This window comes from Chelon labrosus (assembly GCF_963514085.1).
Source record: "Chelon labrosus genome assembly, chromosome: 1".
NCBI lineage: Eukaryota > Metazoa > Chordata > Actinopteri > Mugiliformes > Mugilidae > Chelon > Chelon labrosus.
In genome coordinates, this window is record NC_140337.1 from 22,394,255 (window position 1) to 22,419,302 (window position 25,048).

Below are 25,048 nucleotides of genomic sequence, written 5' to 3' on the forward strand. Positions count from 1 at the left end.
GCTAACCTGCAAGTGCACCGGTCGCATTTCGAGTATTTGGTATGGACACGGAATATCATGATGATGTGGTTGATGTTTTAAGTTAGAGACACTGCATAAAATTTAAATGCATCATACACTTATCAGCCAAAACGGTATGAACACTGACAGGAGAAGTGAATAACATTGACCATCTTGTGACAATTCAAAGTTCTGCTGGGAAACTTTGGGACCTGGGATTCATTCACGTGGATGTTACTTAGACATGTAGCACCCACTTAGACCAGACCAGGCACCCCCACCCCATAGCAATGACAAACGGTTCAGGAACAACTCAAAAACACATGAAGAACAACACAAGGTGTTGACCTGGCCTCCAAATTCACTGGATCCCAAACTGATCAAGTATCCGTGGGATGAACCACAGAGGCCCCTCCCCTCAACCCATAGGACCCAAAGGCCCCCCACTAACAACATTGTGTTGCCAAACACCACAGGACACCCCCCTCAGAAGGCCCATGTCCATTCTCTGATGAGTCACAACTGCTTTGGAGGCACCTACACAATATTAGGAAGGTGGTCATAATGTTATGCTCGATCAATGTATATTTTAAAATGTTCCAAGTCATCTTCTTCTTCCTAAAAAGATTTTGAAAAGCAACGTTTTCTTTGAAGGAACAGTTTTTACATCCATTAGACTGAACTTTCTGGGGAGATACTCAGTAGATGATGATGTTGAAAGGCTAATGGTTTTCTTTCTCATACTAGCTGGTGGCTTCATCAGTTTACACTGCACCAAGTGACTCTACAAAGCCGGCGAGTCAAAGCCCGGAGTGCTTTGAGAAATGAATAATGGACGCGTGCATGTCTAAGGACTATTTTTTGGGCATCTGTGCCTTTAATTAAACAATAGGCAGGCTAGAATCAAAGCACCAGTTCATGAGGTGCCTGTTGAACCAAGGGAGCTCTAGGGGAGTCACGGAAAATCTGAGCTCTAAATAAAAAGGTAAGGGGGTGATCAGAACATTTGGCTTCATGGTCTGAGTACTATAATCATCCACAGCAAATCTCCTGGAAATCTCGGTTGGACAGCGGCATAAAAAAACAAACCAACATCTCCGTCCATTGCCCAGTGCGAGTGGTGAAAACTTTTCTCAGTGCAGCATAAGTACCTCTTCCTCTCTGGCTTCACGCCAGCATGCCGGGCAGGTCTTGTCGTGACATCTCGCTAATCCCAGGTCCCTCTGTGGTCCCCGGGGGCGGGTGCGTTCACCTCTCAACGACCCCCCTCTGGCACACTTTTTATCCCGAGCCTAATCTAGTCAGACACCCTGGGCATGTTGGCCCACAGCCCTCTCACCTCGCACTCAGCCCAGACTCATCCAGCGTCCCTCATGGATGCTCTCTGTCTGCCGCGCTGTGAAAGGCTTCTTACTTCAGGCTACAAAAAGCCTCTTCATCCCTGAGAGAGGCAGAGCGATTGAGAGGGCACAGAAAGGGGAACGTGAGTGTCCTCGTATGTGTGTCTCCAATCTTGTCCCTGCAAGGTTGGGACGAGGAGCAAAATACTGAACAATTACAAACATTAGCTGAGTTGATACACATATGTAACCCAGCAGCCTTGTAGCTGTGTGCGCATCAGCCCGACTGTTTACTGAGTGTGTTTGGAGAGAGCCGTGTGTATATACCTGAGTGGCCGCGGGTGAGCCGAGGTCAGGGTATGTTGGAGTTATCTTTGAAATCTGGCGGGCGGTCCGCGGGGAGCCGTGAGAGGTAGCTGAAGCAGAGTTCAGGGACGGAGTCAGACCGCCAGCGCAGCCCGCGGCTTAGATGCTGAAATCAAAACCCTGCCATCAGAGGCAGATGGAGAAGACATCAGTACGAGCCTGGTGCACTGAAACTGCTGTAGGAGAGTTGCAAACAATCTTTAGGACATGCTTGGGGTGAAAATGTCAAAAAAAAGAATACTACTCAAAACACTAATCAAAACACCTTAGCTGAATAATAAGAACGTACCTGTGGGTTATACGTAAGTTCCAGTTGCAGCTGCATCAACAGTAATCGGTGCTGCAATTGATCAGTTAAAGGCGGTTTAGGCTTTGGCATCAGACCCTAACACCGTACCCTGATGTGCACCTCCCCAGAAATGTACAAGTCCGCAAGAGCTGTGATTGGTCCGCTTGGTAGTAGCGTGTTTCCGCTTTAGTATTTGGATTAATAAGGATGGAACACATGGAGGAAAGGTTAACTGAGGAGGTTCGGCGATTCAAACATTTGTACGACTCGTTCTTCGGCCAGATTCCGGTGAAAGTTTCAGTCGCCATTGTTGAAAGTGAAGCAGGAAGTAGAAACAAAAATTAACCAGACTGGTAAAAAAAAGACACAGCGCCAACTAGTGTTTGGGTGGGGTTGTTACGAGTGCACAAATATAAACCGGCGTAGGCTACGTACGTAGGCAAAGGCGTCTATCTCCCGCAGAGGTATGAACTCAACTTTAGTAATGTAATGCAACACAACTATTGCATTTTAGCACGAGGTTGAGGTTGTCCGACTGTCGGACTTTGACACCTAATTTGCACCAAACTGATTGAATGTCTTCAATCAGCTGAAATCAAAGGAAGGATTTGAACAGATTTTAAGTGATTAAATGAGCAGCTGCTCTAAGAATTGACCGACCCAAAGATCAGCCTTGATAACAGGGAGGCCAGATGGAAGTCTCTGCTGTATGAGTTGATTATAATTTGATAATGGGAAATCTACGTGAGCCTTTTTGATCTTTTGTTCTCAGCTTCGCACGTTGCCGCTGAAATAATTGGCCATCTTGCGTCTGAATGTGTGTGGGTGTATCCAGGAGATTGATCTCGAGCTAATTTTCCAACCATCTGATGCCTGGATTGCGTTTAAATTATTGAGTGTTTCTCCTCCATCAATTTTTTGTATCGTGTACACCCGTCAGGCATAACATTATGACCACCTTCCTAATATTCTGTAGGTCTCCCTTGTGGCTACAAAACAGTTGGGACTCATCAGGGAATGGACATGGGCCTTCTGAGGTTGTCCTGTGGTGTCTGGCAATGGAAAATTGTTAGTGGGGGGGCCTTTGTGTCCTATGGGTTGGGATCCCTTTGGGATCTAGTGAATTTGGAGGCCAGGTCAACACCTTGTGCTGTTCTTCATGTTTTTTTGAGTCCCTGTGTCAGTGCCTGGTCTGGTCTAGGTGGGTGGTACATGTCAGGTCCAAAGGTTTCCCAGAAGCACATTGCATCCTGTCAGTGTTTTTAATGCTGTGCCTGATCGGTCTGTATATACAGTATATGTTTGTAATGTTCTTATTTCCCCAGTCCTTCCACAGCACATCATTAAAGTTTCATGTTTTCTTCACAGATCAGTCTTCCAGAACCACAAAGTCTAGAGAGAATCTATAGTGGTGCATATAAATTGAAGGGCCGAGGACATGTGTCACGGGTTTTCCAAACACTGACCAGTGGTGAAAACTTGAAAGATGAAACTAAATTCCCTTTCCCTTTCACTGGAAGCCGACAAAAGATTTGACTGAAGCTCCGTCATCAATTTAGCAAAAATAGGCCTTTAAGAGCTTAAAGTCTTATATTAACATGCTCCGTGCGCCTTTTATGGCTGCGTTGGGTTTAGCTCACACATTGATTTAAATCACTTTGGAACTCTTGAGATGTTTGAGTCATAGCTAATGGAGCAATTAAATTTGCCGGTTGTCAGGAAGGAGTGAATACCATAATCTGAGGGCCATAATTAGGAGCTATCGCTGACAGCCCCTCTCCTGCTGTACTCGAAGCCCCGGCTTACAATAACATCACGGCCTTAAACATTTTGTCCACACTTCCCGACTCTGAAAGGCTATTGATCGAACACGACACAGCGGCGTTGATTGAAGTGTTGCAGTTTTGGCGCGGCTCGTTATTCAGCTCGGCCTTTGTGCGAGAGGAATGAGGGGAAATAAACGGCTTTAAATGAAATTGCGGTGTGTGTCTATCACGGTTTGGAGGCGGCGGCCCAGCGGGGAGACGAAGGAGGATTGATTTGATTAGGCGCCGCTTTAGCCACGCAGGCCCGTGCGGCAGCTTTCATTGGAGGATCTTATCAGGGTGGCTTCGGAGTGGAGAAATGGTTCAATGGCTCAGCTGGAGGGTGGCAAGAAAACACCCTCAACCCAATTAGTAGCAGGCAAACAACATCTTTGCAGTAGTAGAAAGTTATTGTGCTATTTATTCTATATGCAGTTGCTAATTTTGCTAATTTCTCAAAGTGGCGGCGTCCGCATTTTTTGACTCGGCTCGGCAAGAAAGAAATAAAAGTACCGTGTGACCCACTGGGATCCACCAAACTAAACAGTAAAGTAGTTAAAACTGGATCTAACTTCTACGCTAACAATAATCCTCGACTGGGAAAGCAGACCCACCCCCACTCCCCCCAAAAAACAAAGGTGGAAAAGCTGATATATTGATGAACGAGTGCAATGGAAACAGACTAAATAAATAATGAAGCCTCTGGCCGGGCTGAAGAGATGAGTAGTGTTGCCAGATGAGTGGAGCGATGAGGAAACAAACATACATATGCTTTCATTATGCTATCGACTGGCGCTACCCATTTTCTTTTGTGTTTTCGCAGGACTTAAGGTCAGGGCAGCAAAAACAAAACAAGAAAATGACCATAAACTATTGGAAAAGTGGGTTATCTGCAAGGGAGAGCCTCACCAGAAAGTTCTGTTTAAGAGACGATCTGTATCAAATAATGAAGAACTTGCAGCACCTGTTGTCTGCCGGGGGGCGAAATATGTTGGTGGTTGGGGCGGGGGGATTAAGCAAAACAATCGGAGAGCTGATGTGTACATTTACACTGATCAGCCACAACATTATGACTACTGACAGGAGAAGTAAATAACATTCACCATCTTGTGACAATACAGTGTTCTGCTGGGAAAGTTTTGGACCCGGCATTCATTGGTGTGGATGTTACTTAGACATGTAGCACCCACCTAGACCAGACCAGGCGCCCCCACCCCATAGCAATGACACTCCCTGATGGCAGCAGCCAGTTTAGGAACAACCTGGCCTCCAAATTCACTAGATCCCAAAGATCAAGATCAAGTATCTGTGGGATCCCCCATTCAACCCATAGGACCCAAAGGCATATACTATAGCAGCCACTTCAAACATTTCCTTTGAAAGCACCGGCCTCGTCCGTTTCTGGGCTGAAAGCTTCACAGAGTCTTTTGGACCACTCAAAGATGGAGTGGAAGAGATAGATTATCTGCTTCGTACAAGGATGGATGTCAGGTTCCAGGATATACAGTATTAGACAGTATGTTCATGTAGGTAGCGTATTACATGTGGTGAAAAAGGTGAAGTTTGAAGACCTAAACGGATCTGACAAGGCCTAAATTGCTATAGCCAGATACGTGGATCGGAAAGTGTCTGTGGGATGATCCACAGAGGCCCCTCCCCTCAACCCATAGGACTCAAAGGCCCCCACTAACAACATCCTGTTTCCAGACACCACAGGACACCATCAGAAGGCCCATGTCCATTCTCTGATGAGTCCCAACAGTTTTGGAAGCAACAAGGTAGACCTACACAGGAAGGCCCCAGTAGGCCAAGGGATTAGAACCCAGAACCTTCTTACTGTGAGGCGTCAGTGCTAACCACCACGCCACGGTGCCACTATAGGGTATTTCCTACAAAACATGTACATGGGTTTGGTTTGAGAAAACACTGATCATCCAAATAACATTCAGACATTTCACTGATACAAACGTGTGCTTATTTCCATCTCATCAGGTCTTAGTTCCTGCTGAATAAAAGATGCAAGATCTCCCACACTTCATGTGCATTTTAGGAAGGCATTCATTGTTGTCCAGTTTTTGCGTGAACGCTCCCTTCCTCCAGACTGAGCGACGCTTTGTTCCCCCCCTCCACGGCTCCCAGTTAAGCCTTATTGAGGAGCTGTCCGTGGTGCTGAGATTTTGCCTCCCGTCTGGTGTGACAACCCGCTGACACCATCTTGGCTCCAGTTAAACAGAAAGCATTCGGGAAGGCGTCGCATTATCGCCTCCCTCGCTCATTGTTGTGAGGAAAACGCTCACGGGGAAGCACATTTGGATTCAAACATGCACACGTTTGCCCGTCCTCTTCCAAATTAGCTCGCCGCCACACAGGCTAGGCCACGCGGTGTAGGTGCTCATCTCATTTGTGTAATTGCATTTAAAAGCAACGCTTGCCTCCTTATTGGACGGGTAGAGCTATAATGCCTGAGTTTGCAGACAGCGAGCCTTTTTTTCTTTTGCTGTGTGAAGTAATAAGATAAGAGAGTTGCTGGCGCCAAATCAAAAGCGACATCACCTGACAAGGGGGAGATGTATCTGCGCCGGGAGCCGTAAAAAAAAAAATCTGACAGTGTCATGAGGAGGCTAAATTGCGCGATTGCATGTCAAACCATATCGGCCCAGATCAAAAAAACCCCTGAGAGATAAAAGCAGAGCCAAGAAGAGGAGATTATCGCAGGGCAGGACGGGGCACAGGGGCCAGAGAGGAGACCTAAAGCAGGGAGGAGGTGGAGGAGGCAGAGGCTGAGAGGTTAAGTGAATTCCATCAGCGTGTTCAGTCTGAGGCGGAATCAGAGACAAAGTGCAGTGAAGTATGACTGCGCCACCGTGCACCCACACCACGGACGCCACCCCTCAATCTGCCGTCAGCCAACAGCCAGTTAAGATCAGCGTGCCCAGAGAAAACAGACCGGGGGGAGGCCCTCGGCAGACGCATGTGGCAGAATCAGGCTTGTGTTTGTGCAGCACTGAATTATTTCCAAATGCAAACGAACAGAAAGCACCACAGAGATTACACAACATTAGGGTTTGGGTTAGATCACCTTTTATCAGATGTTCCCTCGATCCACACACCATAGACTGGACAGGACAGGTCTCCAGTCTATCGCAGGGCTAACACAGAGAGACAGACAACCATTCACACCAATGAACCTAACGAGCATGTCTTTGGACGGTGGGAGGAAGCCGGAGTACCTGGAGAGAATCCACACAGAAGCAAGCGGCAGCAAGAAGGTTCTAGGTTTGATTCCATCTGGGGCCTTTCCGTGTCTCGTTTGCATGTTCTCCCTGTGTCTGCGTGGGTTCTCCGCCTTCCTCCCACCGCCCAAAGCTGGTATCTGTCCGATGACCTTAACTGCGCAGAGAAGGGCTGCTCCTTACTCTCTCCGTTCAAAACATCAATTGAAGCTTTCTGTTCCATTTGCCTACACCGAGTCGGTTAAAAAAAGGGGCTCACTCTGCACATTTTGCACGGAATGTGTTGCAGAATGACTGGAGTTAATTTCATTGAGCCTCTTTTGGTCCACACTGAGAGGACTAGAGGCCGACTGCCGCTACATATCTTGGGCTAAGGGCTTCTTAAACTCAGTGAAGCCTTCCTGGTTAGATAAAGGTTAATTAAACAGACAAAACTAAAATAAAAGGTTAGGGGTCTGTCTCTCTGTGTTAGCCCTGCGATAGACTGGAGACCTGTCCAGGGTGTACACTGCCCCCCCCCCCCCCCCCCCCCCCCGCAACCCTTCACAGGACAAGCGGTTACAAAAGATGAATGAATGACTGGAAAAGTCAGGGATGTACACCTGGCATCCTTTGGCCTTTGACTGACTCCCATCTATGGAAATGGACACTGAGAGCGAACGTTCTGGCAATACTGGTGGAGGTATGGTTTGAAGCAATGGCCAAGCCCTTCGAGGGAGGTTTGAGGGGGGATGACGTAGGGACGAGTAACTGAACTCTCATCCCGGAGACTAATTAAGTTTTCATTTTATTTAGGTTCCAGAAACTACTTGGCTAGGTTTAGAAAGAGATCACAATTTGGGGTTAACATGGTAGAAAGGAATGAAGTCTTGTTGATGCCAAAGGGCACCTGTTGCGTAGCTCTTCAATGCCAGCCGCCGGCGTCTTTCTAGAAAAAGAATCGGATCATTATTGTCTTATTCTCAACTTTCCTTCAGGGATCAAGTTAAGTCAAGGTTTTTGAGTGCAAAACGTCAAACTTAACTTTTTGATTTTACAAGGCCCAGATGGTAAAGTAAGAAAGGTAAATGATAATTTCAGCATCCTTAAAACTGAGAAGTCCTCCCGGGCTGTGCGTGAAGGACAAGAGATAGACGCAGTAGAAAAAAAAAAAGCAGCTGTTTGCATCAGGACATGTTCCATCCATTACCCTCCACCCGTTCGTACCCTTCATTCATTACCCGGCATCCTCTATTAAACGCGACATGTTGTGCCTGTTATTTAATCGCCTCTCCTCGCTTTGCGGCTGATTGCTTGAGACAACAGTCGGCCCCGCGAGCGATCCGCGCGGGGCCGATGATGGCGCCGTTAACCCGGTCACTGTGACGCGCTGTGGCGTCTGATTGCTCCCTGCACGGCTGACTGTAAATAAACCAATTAATGCATCTCTGGGCGTCTCCAGGGAGGCCGAACAACACGGGCCCACCTGTGAATGTGAATGTGTGTGTGTGTTTGACGGTGTCTAGAGGCCAATCCCCATGCCAGTGAACAGATGTACTTGTCTGTGAAGTGGGAGGGTATAGAGGATGTTCCCAGACGTACAAACATGTGAGTTGCGCCTCGCTGGTGGAGTCGAGGAGAATTAGCCGTCACCTCCTGTCAGTTGCCTCGCCTCATTTTTCAGCACGGCCTCCGAGTCATCTGACGTGTTGTTGGCATGCACGAAAATGTGCGTTTACATTGGTGAGGCCAATATAAATCAATATACCGTATACCGTTAGTCGCAGCGATTGTGGGTTTACTCTCCCTCAAACTGTGAATTAATGACCAGCCGAAGCAGCCCGAGATACGTTTGGGTTCAGATACTTCTGTTAGAAATGTCACCCTGTTCCCTCAAGTACTCTGGTGACTGTAGTGTCACCGTGACTGATGATGGGAAGGATGTTGCCTGAAATGAAACATTGTCCTGTTCTGTCAGTAAGAAGAGCTCACTCTGTTTGGTCTTCACACAAAGGAGGACCCGAATGTGTGTCACGGGAAGAAGGTCATTAGAACTGAAGGTGTGGTTTTAATAAAGAAAGCAGTAACAGAAAACCACCGTGAACAAAAGAGGTGTTACAAAGAGAAACCCATTAAAAGTGAACACAGCATAGTCGACAACAAGATGGAACATGGGCGAAACCAGTCAGACAACCTAAGCTTGAAACAAATACCACAAGCTCGATGTGTTCTTCTTGTTGTGACTCATCAGAGAATGGACATGGGCCTTCTGAGGGTGTCCTGTAGTATCTGCCAAAGGGATGTTGTTAGTGGGGGCCTTTGAGGGGAGGGGCCTCTGTTGATCATCCCACAGATACTTGATCAGTTTGGGATCTAGTGAATTTGGAGGCCAGGTCAACACCTTGTGCTGTTCTTCATGTTTCTTTGAGTTGTTCCTAAAGCGTTTTTGTGTGTGACATCAAGGAGTGTCATTGCTATGGGGTGGGGGTACCTGGTCTGGTCTAGGTGGGTGCTACATGTCTAAGTAACATCCACACCAATGAATGCCAGGTCCAAAGGTTTCCCTGCAGAACATTGAATTGTCACAAGATGGTTTAAATGTTATTCACTTCTCCTCATAATAATGTTTTGCCTGATCAGTCCAGCATGCATATAAAGCTTTTCTTACCTTGAACCTTAAGTGCATTTATTGCCTGAAACTAGCCAGCCTGACTTCCCCTAAGACTTGGATTGCCGGATGCGCGAGATTGGTTTGCATCTAATCCACATTAGTGTCATTTAACTATGACTTAAGTCTTTCCGTAACTTTTACCAGTTAGCTTTCACTGCTCCATGCTCACTAAACCATGCATAAAGAAAGGCCACATCAGAAAACTCTAGAATCTGTGGCACCACTCGGAAAAAGTCATGTATGTGGTTAAGACAGAAAAAAAAAGTCACTGTTGCATGAATAGAAGGATGAGACTCTTGCGTCAGAACCTCATACGTCAAGATGAAGTAAATGATATAAGACCTTGTGCTTTCTTCCCACGCGAAATTCCCCTGACGTGCGGCTAAGCCCGGCCTCATTGGCGACTTTCTCCACACATCCATGAAATGTCTTCTTTTTTTTTTTCTTTCTTCCCTTCAGCTGTAAGGAACCTGCCATCGCCGGAGCCCCGGCACTCTCTGGGTCAAATCCTTCCAGCAGCGTTTTAATGGTGTCTCCTCTACCTTCAGCCCTCTGCGCTCGCTGGAGATATTAATAGTGTGGGTTAGCCGAATGCACGCTGAGAACACACACAACCTGCTCTCCGCTGAAGGCACGCGGCCGCAATAAAGATCACCCCGTGAGTTAGGATTCCTTTATAGGCCCCGTAAACTCATTCAAGACGTTTAAGACCCATCTGAGTTGCGTTTTATTTATTTAGAAAGACGTGGATGTCCTTCGTGGTGAGGCATAATAACCTCAGATGGGCTCACTTTAGCGGGCTTCCATTACAGACATCAGGTGGAGGTGAGTGTTTACGAAAGCCTGAGATGAACCTAATCAGACTGAACCGGCGTTGGCTGGTAGATATCTGGATGACCTGGTTTTAAGCGCTGCATGCGATCTGCATGTGTGAGGGTCTGTGGAGGGGCGTGACAGATGATTAGGAGATGTGAGGGCAATTCAGTGTGCTTACTCTGCCCCGCGGGGAACCGAGTGCTTCTCTCTGCCTTATCAGCCCACTTACAGAAACCCGCCATCTTCCCAGCTCTCGCCCCTTTCTTTTTATTTATTTTTTTCCTGAGAGGCATGTGCACAGAAATGCGTCCGGCTGCCGTCACCGTAGTTCCCAACTCGGCATGAGGTTCGAAGAAATTTGTTTTGAAGGAAATGGTATAGCATCCAGATGACGGTTCCTCGTGATGTGGAGACACTACAAACAGCAGCAGCTAGTGTGTATTTATGAGAAACACTTTAGTTATGGTTAAGAATTTAAGCTTCGGTTAATGTTTGTTTAAATTCGGATCGGAGTCTGGGTAGAAAACCCCTGTGTTTTGTAAACCCTTCCATCGCCCCCGGCCACCTCCCGTCAACTCCTCATTCATTTGGAATTAAACATTGCTTTTTTTTTTTTTTTTTTCTGCTCCAAGCATTCAAACTATACTTGGTCAGGGCAGTTATGATGTGGTCGTATTCAAATATACAACTTTGTAATCAAAAACAGTTTCCCCAAAAATGTGTGGCATTGTATGGCATTTGTGAGCGACGGACACGTAGCTTGCGAGGGACAAAACTGGCAACATTTGCCAAGTCTGCATCAGGGATACGTATGTTTCTGCTGGGAGTTGTGCAGACTAGTTGACCGGTCAGTTTGCCGACTTCACTGCTGCGTCAGTCCTGAAATACTGCGACAGGACTACTGCAATGCACACTCGTCGGAAAAGGCGCCCGCTAACGCTAGCAGAGAAATGGTCCAAATCCAAATCATCCAAGCAGTCAATTAACAACTTCACCAAATGCCCTGATATATATATATTAGACCTTTAGCTGCAGTACAGGAATCTCGCTACCCTATCCCGTCTTAAAAACACGCTGTGGAGTGCTATTAAATGCTATTGACGGTGCTGAGGTCCTGCATGTTCTTATACAGGCTATACATATCTGTAGTGCTCAGTATGTAGCAGATGAGCTGTCTGTTCTCAGCATATGTATTCAGGTCAGGAATATAGACTTCAATGTTGCAAAGCATCACTTTCTATTGTGTTTCTATTAGTGACGTCATCAGCGACTAGTTGTGTCTCGTCACATAATAGTCAAAAATCTGTGTGAATTTTCTAAATCGGGAACAAATGTTTGTGGTTGTTCCAGCCTCACACGAACACACATGCTACAGTTAGCTACTGTAGCTTCTAAAACGAATGGATACAGGGATCATTAATAAGATTTCCTTATCTACCGATTCCCATTTCCCACCAATCAAACCTTTACATATTAGATCTGAGCCACAGCAGCAAGAGTGACGGCATCTCTCTTAGGGCTGCAACATTAAGGTACTAACACCACCGAATTTACCACACATCTGTAAGTCCAGGCTTATCGACAGTCAAACTAACAGCAATCAGCGGTGGCTGATTAGACTTGGGGTCCTGTCAGAGTCGGTTACTGAGACAAATTGGTTTGTCTTTGGGCTGCCCGACGTTGGCATGGGACCCCTCTCCCCTGAGACCTCACCTCTGGCCCCCTCCAAGAGCATGTGGGCGTCTGACAATCTTGTCAGGCTTCTCCTTTTGAGGTCAAAGGTCAGACAATTGAGATAAAAAAAAAATAAAGGTGAAAATGGTGACAAAGGAACATACGTAAGATGCAGATGTCTGTTCCCTGCATATTAAATCTGCCAAAACCAAATTCTGTCTAGTAGGGCTTTGGTCTACGTGATTAATACTATTTCAATGAGCTACATCCTTAATCCAGTAAAAATAAATAAAAAACGCTCTGTTCTATGTTTTTTTTTCTGCCGTGGAGCTTCATACAAGTTACACATCCAGCACCACCCCTCGACATATCAAAGGCACCTTTTCCACATCCTTTGTACTATTGTCTTCATACTTGCCCTTGATCATTGCTAGCGAGCCAGTGGTGTTGGCCTTTATGTGGACTACTGTGAAATGCCCCAAGGCGCTCGGAGAGTGTGCTCCCAGCGTGAAGCCTCAGTTACCAGTGAGGAGCAGTCCGTTGGCCTTTGAAGTCAGGGCCCTTAGAGGGATATCAGGTGATGAATGGAGAATCAAACCAGTTTTTTTCTAATTAAATTCTGCCTCTGTGTTCGTAAAAGTATTCATCGTCTAATCAAGGAGTCAAGATCAAACTCTGTCCTTCTACAAATGAATGTTCTTTAAACCGTAAATTGTGATTAATTTCTGCTTCAGTCTATTCCCAAAAACAAGAGCCCAAAAGCCAAAAATACTGAGGGTGCTTTTACATTAGATTGTTGTTCTGAAACTGGGAGTATCCCTTTGGTTGGTTCGTTTGAGCCAGTGTGAACACAGCAACAAATCACCCGCACTATTGAGTGGTTTCAGCCCGATTGCAATCACTCACATAGCATAGATGATTGATCAAACTGAACATGGTGTTCATACACAGAACACTAGTACATGAACCACAGAGCAGCCCGTGCACTCTGCTCATGCTCCGTTCCCGATTTCATTATTTCCTGATTTCTTGAAATCCATTTTTTCCTGCACAATTATGAGCAATCACACAAGTGTTTGCAAGAACGTAACGTTGAGGGCATTCAATTGCTCTGTGAACACAGACTGAACTAAGGCTTTATGCAACATTGTAGTACTGAATTGTTCCTTTATTGAACCGTCATGGGGAAATCCTTTCACAGCATTGGACCCATCCATTCGTTCACACAGTAGCGTGTACGTACACTCAGAGGGGTGGGCTGCCACTTTGGTAGCAACTCGGGGCAACTTGGGTGCTCTCCCAATATGAGTGTCCTGTATATTGAGCACATGATGGAAAGCACCCTTAAGCTTGGTTTATACCTCTGCGGGACTAGACGCCGTAACCTGCATACGTATCCTACATAGGTGTGAGCCATTTATACTTGTGCGCTCGTCAGCCTGTCTCGCTCTGTAATAACATCATCCAAACACTAGTAGGCGCTGTGTCTTTTTAGCTAGTCTGGTTAATCTTTGTTTCTACTTCCTGCTTCACTTTCAACAATGGCGACTGAAACTTTCGCCGAAATTTCGCAGAAGACGAGTCCCACAAATGTTTGTATCTCCGAACCTCATCAGTCAACCTTTCCTCGATGTGTTCTGTCTTTATTGATCCAAAACAGTCAGTTTGAAAATTGCAGAGATGGAGAAGCAGCTGTAAATACTAAAGCGGAAATACACTACTACCAAGTGGACCAAACATTGCCGTAGCTAAAGCGCCAAATTGATGCAGAAGCCTAAACTGTGCATTCATTTCCAATAATAGCGTAGTCTGAACCAAGGTATGGCTAAATGCTAATGTAAACATACTGTTATGCATGGAATGACCACGAAAACATGCTGATGTCTTGCAAGTCAGCTTTACCATGATTAGCATGTTAGCATGCTAAAATTTGCCAATTAATATAAAGCACAAAGTCAGATATTGGTATAAAATAAAACTGATTTGGCCCAAACCAGTCAACATAATTAGAATAAACATTACTGAGCTAAATGTCTGCACCTAGTGTACATGTGCATTAAACAGTACCAGTGTCATATTTCAATAGATAGAACAGATATACAAAATCTGGACCTTAATATGAAATTTAGACATGAAGTTTGAAAGGAGAGGATGTTAACCTGGTCAAGAGGGTCTGATGAAAACAAATGGGAGTCTGCATTAAGAAATGTGTGTGGACTTGTAATGCCACGACACTGAGCCACGTTTTTTCAGGCAAAACTAACATTTAATCTTAAGGATTTCATTTAATCCGTTATATGAAGCTGCATGCGAGTTGTACCATTCCAGCCGCTACTTAGCGTTTCGCCCATTACTTTATGGCTGAAGACGACAGAAAACGCAGAACCAGTCAAACCCTAATTTTTCTCGAAAACAATCTAATTGCTGACTTGTGGGGTAATACCTCTAACACATGAGCGTTTTGTCTCTCTCTAATCACTGAGATGAGATCAGTAATTGGCTTTTTGTGGTGAGACTGATGAGTATTTTCCAAAAGCTTGAGGAAAGGAGCAAAAAAAACAAAAAAACAAAAACAAAACATGTTTAAGATTTCCAGTAAAAAGCAATTAAGCTGGAGAGGATTCTCTTGTTTCTGTGTTTCCTCTGTTGTGCCGTTGCGTCTCAGAGTGGTTGTATAGAAGCAAAACAAAGCGGGCGATCGGATCTTTTGTGGAACGGCGATTGAGACAGCAGAAAGACAGTCTTTCACACTCGTGCCGAGGCTGTGAACGATGTCGTCTGGTTAAGGATCTGCGGCCAAGTTCAGTCTGAGGATTGGCTCTTTTTTATTTATTTATTTATTTATTTTTTGTCTGCTCACTTTGACTTCCCACATAAAACACAAGGCCGAGCTCTGACCTCACAGATCCGACTGCTCACGAACACATGTGAAGCCCGGGAGAGCGTGGCGTTCAGGGGGCGCGTCCCCCCCAGAGTACTGATGGGGATGTCACCTAGATAAATGTCCCCACTTGCCGCCCGTCCTCCTTCTATTCCTCCGGGACATGGGTGCAAAGAGGACGCGGCGTGGGCGCTTCAGAGAAGAAGAGGATGAGTGGAGGTGGTGGCGGTGGTGGGAGGGGGTTGTTTCGCGGTGCCTTCGGTGCCATGAGCCGAAACCAGATGGTAGAAGCGGTTGAGTCAGAGCTTGGCCACATTTGAGAGGGAAGACAGAGGTGAAGTCTGTAACAGGTGTTTAATCTGAGTCAGGAGAAAGGGAGAGATGAGCGGACTTCTCAAATTTCAGTTTGTCGGTTTATACTTACAGTAATGGTCGGATTTCTAATAGAATGGCCCAATTTCATCGTTTAAATGGGACGTTGAGGGATTAAAGTTAGAAAAGACAAGGCTAGCACGGGAGAAACCTTATTTCATAACTGTGTACATGCTTAAATTAGTTTGTAGGATTTGCATGTCCATGACAATTCAATCGGACAGGAAGTCTGAAGGGATACAAGTGAAGATAACACTTCTTGTAGCTGTGTTAGACGATTTACTGTCCAACGAAAAACTTAAATATAAAATCATGCATCGTGCTCATGCAACCGCGAACCAGCTACGTGTAATCATCGGTTTCTAAAATGGATTAGATCCAACATGGAGTTCAAATTATTCTAATACAAAAGAGTCCAAATGAGAAATGGAGCCAGGGATTGTCAGATCTGCACCAGCATGCATCCGGGAATGTGACTCTCTAAAAGCCTTGGATTTAAGGTTTTATTTTATACTATTGCACTGTAAATTACATTCTCCAATTTTCTTTTGTATCTTAAATTTCTCCTGATTACATGAATCTTTCTGAATGTACCCTTGTGTGAGAACAGAAAGTACAGATTTTGGTAATTCTCTGAGAGTAGTTTTGGTTCCTATCTGCCTGTTTACAGTGGGAAACATAGGGCTGTGACACACTCCCTGCTTGCATGCTCCTGAAAAAATAAGGAATAAAGTAGCTCGTGCACTCTCCTGCCGTGCTGGTGTTGGTAAAAGAGGACCGGTCAAATAAAACTGTAACCCGCTTGTCACCCACAGCCCACACAGAGCGAGGCTTGAGCGAGCCACCAACCAAGAAATGAGGGTTACAGCAACTTAGTCTTGTAGCAGTTTTCATTTTGCAAATTTCGGTCTGCAGCGGTCGTCCTGGATCGGTGGCTAAATTCCTGAGCAGAAAAATCATCTTCCGCCCTCCACTTTTAGCTCCAGACCTTACAGTCTCCTCCATGCGCGTTACTGTCCTCTCATGAAAAAAACAACCTCTGATTTCTTTCTGCAAGCAGCGACTGTGAGGGGAGGATCTGAGGCTACAAACTCCCAGTGGGGAGGAGGTTGTGGTAGATGGACGGGTCAACAAAACAAACTAAAATTTAGACAGAGGAAGTACAAATACTTCGTTACTGTAGTTAAGTGGATTTTTCAGGTATTTGTACTTTACTTGAGTATTTCTTTTTCTGACGACTTTTTACTTTTACTCCCTACATTTGTACACAAATACCGGTACTTTCTACTCCTTATAGTGGAAAAACAGGCTCGTTACTTTTTTAACCTCCACGGATGACAAGATGTAAAATACGTGACATGATCGGACATGACTAGAGCATCGATACCCTCCATCAGCTCTATACACCGGTGGTCCTGTGTACTTCCTCTATTGGGTTGAACAGGCAGCCTGTTGATTAGTTTGAGCTCTACTGCCTCCTGGTGACTGGAGGCTTGTTTATCGTTCAAGCATCAATAAAGACACTAATACTGAAAGTCGCTCACGCCCCCCTGACCCAAGGGGGGACACAAGTATTGGTCTAATCTGGAAAAAAAAAAAAAAAAAAAAAAATCACGTATGGTGTGGTTTCTGTTGCTATCATTAGCTTTTTGAGGATTTTTTGGAAGCCAGTTTACAACGTTAGCAATGCTATGGGAACACAACGTTTTGATAGTCTATAGATAACGCTAGCTAGCTCTTGGTTTAAAAACAACAACCCCATAACCCTCAATTTATTATTAATGATAATATTAATGATCCAGATGCTCATGCAGGACCTCTGTTTGGGTCAGTCTAGATTATTCTGCTAGAACCGGATGAATTGTTTCATTAATGGCAAAATCATTTTTAGTACCAGTACTTTACAGGCCAGGGATGCTAAATCACCAAACTACTATGGTTACCATCAATAAAAACAAAAGGTTTCTTGTGGCTTAAGTTACCACCACCGAACTAACATGGTGTTTGCCTCGGTTGACTTCCTACGGTATTTTCGGCACCTCTGCTTTTGCCTCCTCAGATGTGGAGGTTTCACAAGAAACTGGACAACATAATTAGCCTATACCTGATACAGATTGTTGTATTTTTTATTTTTTAGTTCAGGTATCATAGATGCGTGCAAGCCATGTTTTCAGTTTCAATTTGTGCTAATTATGCTCCCTGGGAGTGCAGTGAAGTTTTGTCGATGACATCGGGGAGTGTGGGTATTTCTCCTGGTGATACAAAGTCTTTCATACACCTACATATTTCTTTTTTTATATAGATATATCATTTTTGCACCTTCCTTAAGGGAAAGAATCTGCATGTGCTCAACGAAGGTATTCTTTGGCTTTGATCTCGAAGTAGCAACAGATTAACAGGACGGGATATTAGGTTTGAGCCCTGAAGAGAAAGTACATTATGAAACAGTATTTCTAGTATGGACACTGAGGTGGATGGATGATGTTGAAGTATATGAGACAGAGCTGTGACTGAATGCCTTCTTCCAAGTGCTATCAAAGGCTTTGTTGATAGAGGCAGGCTGCTGGTGGTCCATTGAATTAGACCTGTAGGCCACGGCAACCGCTATACGTCTTTTTTATCATTCCTTTATTCGGCGGTTCTTGTCAGAGGGATCTAAACTAACTGTCATCTCGGCCGACACGACGAGGCCAAGAGGGAAGAGGTCAGCGGTAAAATACAGCAGCGACCTCTGGGACAAGCTACCGCGCCGCCCCGCTTTCTGGTGCCTGTGTTTTTGCTGTAATGTGTCATTTTCTCTGTACAAACAGGAAAAATAGATGCAAGAGGGCCCGTCAGGGGACTTCCATAAGCAGCTTTTCGTGTGGCAGCAGCACTCGGCTCCTGATAACTATGCTCCAGTGGTTTTGTGCACTTCAAGAGACTATCCGCCGCTGTGAAGTGCCCTTACCGAGCATGAATCACTGTATCCTGGCTAACTGCCTGCTCAGACTACTTGCAGTGTAGGAGGCACTTCCAGATGCAATTTGCCAATTGCTGCTCAGGCATCAGTGACTAAGCTGAACAGAAACGTAGCCCACATCTTAGCAACTCCTGCTGCCACGTATTGTGATTCTAATGCAAATTACCTAAATGACTCTCATCATACAGTGTGTGCCATTTCAGCAGAGCAGTTGTAGAATGGATCCTTCACGTAGCGGCGTGCGCGACTGTCAGCTCTGATCAGTTCCGCCTCTACAAGCATCTACTCCTACTCTTTACAGTGCAGGGCAATACAATGCATTATCTTCCTTAAGTCCTCTTTGCCGGATTACACAAGACTGTGCGTTTGAGGCCCCTCTGGCATCGCATATGGCATTTTGATAAAATGGTGCCAAGTGCAGAGGCAGAACTCAAAATCCGATGTGTGATATATGTTTTTTTTTTTTTTTTTTTTTTGTGGAAGTGAGGGGTGTGAAAAGGTAAAGAAGGAGAACGCTAAAGAGTACATACTAACTCTCAGCAACACCTTGTGGTATCTGGCCTCATACAGGCTAGAATCACTACTTAAGCTAAGGACACACTACAAGATTTCTTGCAAGATTTTACCCACAATTCCCATTTGGGCAGTCTTGGATAGTCGACATAGGTTGTTGGCACCAAAATCTGTTAGTGTGTGGGGGGGAACAGACCCAACCCGACCTCAACCGCAATCAATCAAACACGTTTGAATTGTTTGAGTCGAATCTGGATGCAGTCGGGTAGTTTGAAGTGATTACCGACCCAACTGCAAACACGTGTTGCCAACAGCCAATGAAAAAGAGAGGGTGGGACACAGGGTATAGCGTCAGAAGATGACCGGAAGTTGTGCGTACCACAACTGCCGGCCTCGCAAGAGTTTGCACGAGAGTTTGACGCGTTCAGTTGGCTTTCGTTGGGTTGACAAATCGTGTAGTCTGTGATCCCTCATCAGGTGTAGTTGTTAAGCATGTGATCCCAAGTCCGTCTGTTAACGTGTACTCCTAGTTTTATCAAAATCTGTAAAAAAAAAAAAAAAGTGAAAGTTGTGCAGTGTGTCCCCAGCTTTAATTGTGTTGAGAGTAACCTGTTTTGGGTGGTTTTGGGCAACTCATATGATTGCATCCTGAATGAGACTGGGGGCAGAAATTATTACTACCACCACCACCACCATGGCCCAGACTTGGAAGAGTATTGGAAAATGGAGGGAAGGATGGTTTACAGACAGCTGCATCTCTTTTCCAAAATCAGTTCAACAGTTAATTAACCTAACAAGCATGCCTTCCGACTGTGGGAGGAAGCCGGAGTACCCGGTGAAAACCCAGGGCGCAGGGCGAACATGCCAACTCTGCACAGAAAGACCCCAGCAGGCCTTTGGGTTTGAACCCAGAACCTTCTTGCTATGAGGCATCAGTGCTAACCACCACATCGTTGGTCATTCTAAACTGGCCGTAGGTGTGCATGTGAGTGTGAATCATTGTTTGTCTCTCTCTGTGTTGACCCTGTGATGGACTGGCGCCCTGTCCAGGGGTGTACCCCACCTTTTACCCGCTGACAGCTGGGATAGACCCCCTGTAAAACAGTTCTCTTTGCTCTGTTTTCAAGTCTCTCACACCTTTCTGTAGACACCGCCACTTGTTTGCCATTTCATGATGTCTGACCAGCATGCTTGACACCTCCGCTACTGTCATCCCGAGGCCAGTTGTCTTTTTTGCTTTCCCAGCGAACACAGATTCGCACTTTGCTCGGCGCAGTTGCCATTTTCTGGTGGCATTCTCACTAACAGGCTTGAGTGTTAAATTCTGCTCGTCCGACCGTCACAACTAGACCACCGCGGAGCCACAAATGTCTTGAGAGGGTGAACAGTGTTTTTTTTTTTTTTTTAAAGTTGCCTCACGGCTCTGCTTCAACTTCCGTGGAAGACGTGCTACAGCATACATCACCCCCACAGTCCATTCTATAGTCAATAAACCCAGGCTTTGACACAATCAGGCCATAGCAGACGGCCGTAAAGCCTTTGTCCAGAGTGCACCTGAGACTCCCTAGAGATGTATCATCCATAACCATTCCACTGGCGTGAAAAGAAGTGGAAATAAACAGATAGATGACGCTGAGGTGTGGCTTGGTCTGTTTAAAAACAGCTGCAGTCGAAACGCAGCGGTCATTTTTTAAGGAGTTGGAAAGAGGTCGGCACTACTGACCTGCCCATGTGTGGAGCAGATGGGAGTTTCTTTTTATTGTCTCAGCATTGCAGACCTGTGTCACTTTCATCCCCCGGAAAGCATAAAACGTGAGCGCACTTGTTGAAAGCTCAATCTGTCCGCCGGTATTTACGCCGCCTTACTTTCGACCGCCGTAAATCAGCTTTAACAGTAATGGCGACTCTCCCTCTCAGCAGTATTTTTTTGACACTAGTCATGGCAATTAACTTTGACGCGATAAATCAAAAGCTCCCACCTCCCGCTAATTCCCAGCTCTTTCAGAAAGAAAGATGGGAAAGCTTAGATCGTTATGATCGCTCGCGGCCCCAAGCTTTAACCTGCTCCGGACGAAATTTGGCACAAATTCTTGCGGGATGCAGCTAATAGCCCGAGTGAGTGATACCCTGGCAAGGAAGCAAATTCACCCCATGCTTCATCGCTGTTGTCAGCGGAGCGGCGGCGTTGGAATGCATTGCTGATTTTTTATTTTTTATTTTTCAACTTTGTGCTTCTGTGGCAGTGCATTACTTTGCGTGGATGATGGAAAGCTCTGTCACAGTCCTCTCAGGCAGATACGGCTCAACCCTCTCTCCTGTCAGGGGACTGCTGGCCTCCTTCCCAACTGCCTGCCAGTTGTTACTGTAGTCGGGGCTCCCTGGAAAAAAAAGCTGTGTGTCAGCCAATCAGTGATGAGCCTCACAGTCTGGCAGTCTGGCCGTCCAGGCCTGACTCAGACTGACAGCATCTGTCTGATTCAGCTTTTGGCTCCAGAAATCAAACCTTGACCAGCATGAGACGCGTCCAGCTTCCGTGCATGTCCGCTGGCTTGTCTTCAACATGCCCTCCTTCTGCTCTGCTCTGCTCTGTGATTAGCTCCACTTGAAACCTATGCATCAGGGCAGATTTCTCTTGAGGCGCTCTGAAGGATACATTTCCGTCTGCCCGCGTCTCAGCCTTGACACCTCGCTTGTTAACACGTTGAAGATCTTTGCTCCGGATTTATCAGGAATCGGTTTCTTCATATCTATTCTCCGTCCTCCTCCTCCTCCTCCTACTTCCACCACGTCCTCGGTAGTCTGGTTCATCACACATTTCGCTTGACACTCTCAGTTTTTCTTCCCGGAGACGTCAGGCACTGGGAGCAACCTTGACATATTAGGACATTAAATCTGAATCAGCACCTGTCGCCGCCCCAAAGTGCTTCCACATTTCTCTGTTTTCTCAAGCGCATCAAGGAAATACAATTTCACCCAGAGTGTCTGTCTCTGTCACATCCATTCTCTAAGATATTCAGCCCCTCCCCCTCCCCCTCTTTTCTTTGTCTCCATACCTCAGTATTAGAATGGTTTAGGGCCTTCCACTGTGATTATTTCAAATGATTGGTTTCTACCAAAAGGCTTGTGTCTGTGGTGACTTGTTTAAGCCTCGGTGTACCAGAATACTTCTTCAGCCACGTCATGATTCGGATATGACTTCCAGAACTGAACGGCACTGATGTGTTCAAAGCAAATGGCAACGGCAGTGGTCATTCTGCGGCGACTCAGTGCCATAGATTAAACTTTAGTCGCTTCCCTTCCCCTTCTTCTCCTCCCAGTGGTTCCCCGCATCCCCCGTCTCGTCTGCTTCCCACTCGGTTCCGAAGTAATTATTCCTCATTAATCCACAATAGCTCCCTACCACTCTATTAATCCAAAGGTCTTGATGGCAGGCAGAACAAAATGAGCTTCCCTATTAACTCGGCATCATTACTGTCGCCGTATATAAGGTGCCGGGCCGCCGACTCTCCACAGCAACCTCCTGCCACCCTCCGCATTAGCCTCATCAGCGGTGCGGCGTCTTTCCGCTGACCCCCTCAGCCGTCCTTTTCGCTTCCATTTTTCCAGCTGCCCTTTTCCATGTTTGGATAGCCACGCCGTCATTGGATTAATAAATTATACCTCTCTCTGCAGTTAGAAGAAAAGGAAACTACACCAGTTGCATCTGCTCTAATCGGGGATGATTGTACCAATTTGTTAAGTGGTGATGCAAATTTGAGAATTACAGTTAATTTGGAAGTACCATTACTTCTATACCCACGAGAGACTTGAGACTGGCCTTTCATTAAAACCGGCCCTGAGCTGTTCGTGAAAACTGCTTATTATGACTCATAGTTATATTTCACTTTGGCATAATTACTATGTTACCGTATTACTATGGACAGTAGATGGCTATATCAGTTATGACAGGGGGAAGTGTGTCAGGAGGAATGGAGGAAGGGAGTTTTATGTAGCCACAGTCTGCATAGGGAGGAGGCCGAGGTGGATGGATGGGTCATCAGAATGTCCATTTCAAGATATTTCTTGAATGGAGTTTAGTTGTAACCACAATGAGGAAGGTCTGGTTTTTAAACTTGATCATTAATACCTCGCTTAACTGAACTTTTGAACTCTTGCTCTTGCTCCGATGGGTTATCTTGCATGAAAGAAACATGTTAAATATTTACTGATCAGGCATAACATTATGACCGCCTCCCCAATATTGTCCAGGTCTCCCTTGTGCCTCCAAAACACTTCATCAGAGGATGGACATGGGCCTTCTGAGGGTGTCCTGTGGTGTCTGGCAACAGAATGTTGTTGGGGGGGGGGCTTTGACGGTAGGGTCCTCTGTGGATCATCCTAAAGACACTTGATCAGTTTGGGATCTAGTGAATTTGGAGGCCAGGTCAACACCTTGTGCTGTTCTTCATGTTTTTGTCGAGTTGTTCCTAAACCGATTTTGTGTGCGTTCCTGCATCCTGCTGGGGATGGCTGCTGACATCAAGGAGTGTCATTGCTATGGGGGGGGGGGGGGGTCTGGTCTGTTCTAGGTGGGTGCTACATGTCTAAGTAACATCCACATGAATGCCTGACCCAAAGGTTTCCCAGCAGAACACTGAATTGCCACAAGACGGTCAATGATATTCACTTCTCCTGCCTTCTCCTGTGGTCATAATGTTATGGCTGATCGGTGTTTATGCGGTATATTGTTGAGGTTGGAAGACTTGTTGGCATGAATTCTTAACCACCCAATAGCACTTTTAGGCGCTTCTATTTTGTTACGACCTAAACACACACCTTGCGTTTTTTAACCGACGCAGCCTCCGTCATAAGAGACTCTTGGCGGAAAGGGGTGGCGCCGGCATAAAAGATAGGACACAAGGGAAAGTCAAGGTCCAGATGATGAGCTGTGTTTCTGGGCAGAAGGCCCGCCTCGGCACCGGTCTCCCATTACACTCGCGCTAAAAAAGACTATAAATATGTAATAGTGACAAGGCTTTGGAGGCGTCTGTGTTCGAGCAGAGATTACCCCTGCTTTGTTCTAGGCAATGCCATGTACGGTAAGAGGGTTGACGCATTCTTCTCCTCCAAGATTTGCCTCGTGTGAGAGTAAAATTATTGAATCTTTTACGTTGTCAGCAACTTCCAATTGGGCCAACAAGTCGAATTAACTGATATTTTAATTTGAATAATGGATGGATGACTAGTAAGTGTTATCACCGAGGTAGCATTTCTCTTCAGCTCCAAGAATTTATAGGCCAGTGTCAGAATTTTGGGATTTCAGCTTCAGGATTTTCTATTACACATATGAGTTAACACACCAAGACAAAATGGAAATTGAGTAATAAAGAATTTAAAAAAGCTTAAAAAGATAGCTGCCATGTCTCATATGTTGGGGTTTCATCATAGGAAGTTGATTTAGATGCTTTTACAGGCACAAACTGAATCAAATAACTGCCTGGATGAAATATGAAATCACTGATACGACGTCTTACAAAATCTGTCATTTAGCCATTCAACGCATCCCGGTGAGTTCGCGCGGCAGCCAGCGCCGCTTCTCAAGCTGTTCATTACCACCCTCCTCACTCATTAGTGCCGAATCTGACTGCTCGGGGTGATTTCTTGCTCTTAAGCCCGGATGATCCGTCCTCCGAGCGGACCTCTCTGCACAGGCCCTTGCACTCGTCCACGAGTGGGCTTCCCGAGATAAGCGCGGGGCTCCGGCTGCTCTAACGCGGCCGGCGGCGCCCGATCCGTGCGCGTCCGGGAGTTAAACGCTGCGCGCAGGCCCGGCGAGGAAGATGAAAACACTTGCCAGCTCACCGCGGAGAAGCAGCTCACCCCTGCCACGCCGCTCCATTTTCTCCAGCTGTATCAGAGCACTCTGGGAGACCTGATTGCTGAATGGCTTGGCGGGGGCTTCGGGTGTGCGTGTGTGTGTGTGTGTCTCATTGTGCGTGAGAGTGTGTGTCTCTGTCAATCCTCGACGTCCCACGGCGCCAAGGAGTAAATCCTCTCATCCTTAACCACACTGACGTGCCAGCTCATCATTCTCTTTCATCAAGACCTCTCCTTCTAGACTCCCTCCTGTTGAACCCTCAACCATTCGCTAAATGCTGTAGCATCTCC

General features: G+C 46.0%; 1 protein-coding gene across 10 annotated transcripts in view; it reads left to right on the forward strand.

Moving 5' to 3' along the window:
• Positions 1-25,048, forward strand: part of sorcs2 (sortilin-related VPS10 domain containing receptor 2) — a 327,128-nt gene that overhangs the window by 115,561 nt on the left and 186,519 nt on the right. The window lies entirely within an intron of this gene.